The sequence below is a fragment of the Plectropomus leopardus genome, unplaced genomic scaffold, assembly GCF_008729295.1.
Source record: "Plectropomus leopardus isolate mb unplaced genomic scaffold, YSFRI_Pleo_2.0 unplaced_scaffold57377, whole genome shotgun sequence".
NCBI classification, from domain to species: domain Eukaryota; kingdom Metazoa; phylum Chordata; class Actinopteri; order Perciformes; family Serranidae; genus Plectropomus; species Plectropomus leopardus.
The window spans coordinates 1-555 of NW_024663050.1; the positions used below are offsets into that span (position 1 = coordinate 1).

General features: G+C 43.2%; 1 non-coding gene across 1 annotated transcript; it reads right to left on the bottom strand.

Moving 5' to 3' along the window:
* Window positions 1-418: 418 nt before the first annotated feature.
* Window positions 419-491, bottom strand: trnak-cuu. The gene has a single exon. It is a non-coding gene; the product is annotated as a tRNA-Lys (tRNA).
* Between the last annotated feature and the right edge of the window lie 64 nt (window positions 492-555).

A 555-nucleotide genomic window follows, 5' to 3' on the forward strand; every position in this document is an offset into this window, starting at 1 on the left:
AATGTGTTTCAACATCCAGAAGGATGTATTTGGTTGCCAGTTTTCAAAGGTGCTTGGCATTGCAGTTACATATTCAACACGTACTCGGGAATGCTACCACAGACTGAGCTAGCCAGCCAATTTTTCAGGGAATTTTATAAGATATTCCTGTGGCTTATGGAGACTAACAGTCCCTTTTCTGATGAACGTGGCAAACTTTGAGTACGGTGGATTTGACCTGTGTCCGCAAAGCAGTTTTTTCCTGAACGCTGTCATTTTGTTTGGTTGCCAGTTTTCAAAGGTGCTTGACATTGCAATTACACGTTCAACACATCCTTGGGAATGCCGCCTGTTGACTGAACACTTGTCTTTAAAGTCCTCACTCAAGATGACACTATGACTTGTTTGCTTTGTTCAAGGTCTTGGTTCAAAATTTGCACACCCAACGTGGGGCTTGAACCCATGTCCCTGAGATTAAGAGTCTCATGCTCTACCAACTGAGCTAGCCAGGCAATTTTTTTGGGAATTTTATGAGCTTTTCCCGCCGCTTTTGGAGACCAACAGTCCCTTTTCTAA